The sequence below is a fragment of the Oryzias melastigma genome, linkage group LG17 (assembly GCF_002922805.2).
Source record: "Oryzias melastigma strain HK-1 linkage group LG17, ASM292280v2, whole genome shotgun sequence".
NCBI classification, from domain to species: Eukaryota; Metazoa; Chordata; class Actinopteri; order Beloniformes; family Adrianichthyidae; genus Oryzias; species Oryzias melastigma.
In genome coordinates, this window is record NC_050528.1 from 8,869,489 (window position 1) to 8,871,105 (window position 1,617).

A 1,617-nucleotide genomic window follows, 5' to 3' on the forward strand; every position below is an offset into this window, starting at 1 on the left:
AAAAAAAAAAAAAAAAAAACCTCCAAATGCCCTGCGGCCAGGTTTTGTACACCCCCTGCCTTTTCTCTGATCACACTAGTCTTCAAAGGCTGCAGCCCTCTCGCCGCTCCGTGGAATTTGCACAAGGCATGATGCAGTAAAACTAATGTTGGAGGAGCTGAGTGGATGCAAGAAGATGGGGAGCGTGCACACACATCCCCGAGGAGGCCAACAGGGAAGGAAGGGAAGTTCATTTGGACTGAAGGGCCTCCCTTCCCACCCCCTTCACCATGCATATAAAATGCGTGACATGTTCTGAAGGGGAATTTTAAATCAAGTCCTGCACTTTCAAAAGAGAGTCCAGTGTGGGTGTGAAGTCAGGAAGATGGGCAGTGATGGGGTGGGGGGTGGGGGCCTCTCCCTCCTTTACTTTTGGGGATACAAGGTGTAGAAGAGGCTTTCCCAGCGCCGGATATCACAGGGGAGATTGAGAGATCAAAGCAGATTATGAGGAGGGAGTCTGGTCCGGGTTTACCCCTCATTTGGAAGTCCATCAGATCTACACAACCCTCATTTAAAACCAACTTTACTTCCTCAAAAACTTCCTATCAATTTCCCAGAAAAGGATTTTTAAATTGTACATCTCAGAAATTATTAATCCTTCTATTGAATGAAGATATTTGAGGATGGGAGCTGATTTTGCTTCTTAAATTGTGTCTTATAGTGTCACCTTGTGGCTGCTGGACACACACTACACTCTTACACTCTTTGCAAAAGATTATTATGCTCTAAATCACTGTGTTCAAGACAAGGCCAGGGGCCAGGTCTGGCCTGCTGGGTAATTATATCCGGCCCTCCAGATCATTTTATTTTATTGTTATTTATAATGTTATCTTGCTCTTCCGTCTAGCTAGTATAAATTGACACAAAATTTTATAGAGAGTAAAAGATTTAAAGTTATTAAAGGCTTAGGTTTATTTACTCCTGCCTGTTTATTATTCATAATTATGTTAAAAAAGTTACAGTTTTAAAGTTTTAAAAATTGGCATTCTGCTGGCTTTTTGGACTATTTTGGAACTTACAAAGATTTTTTTAGGCTGCTTTGGCGTTTAGCTTCAGCTATATGCTAGCTGTTTTGAATATTTATTTATTTTTGTTAGGTTCTTTTGGAGTTTAGCTAATATTTAGGCTACATGCTAGCTGTTTTGGCTAATGTAAGCTATTTAAAAAAAACGTTTTTAGACTGTTTTGGAGTTTTCTAATATTTACGCTACATGCTAGCTGTTTTTGGCTAATGTAGGCTTTAAAAAAAGCTAGGTTTTTAGACTGTTTTGGAGTTTAACTAATATTTAGGCTACATGCTAGCTGTTTTGGCTAACATAGGCTATTTTTAACATAAGAATTTAGGCTGTTTTGGAGTTTAGCTAATATGTGTGCTACATGCTAGCTGTTTTGGCTAATGTAGGCTATTGTAAAAAAGATTTTTGACAGTTTTGTAGTTTAACTAATATTTATGCTACATGCTAGCTGTTTTGGCTAATGTAGGCTATTGGCCCTACAATGGATAGCAAGCTATCTAAAAGATCGACAACAATACGTACAAATAAACAACACCAAATCCAATCTATCTCATATCAC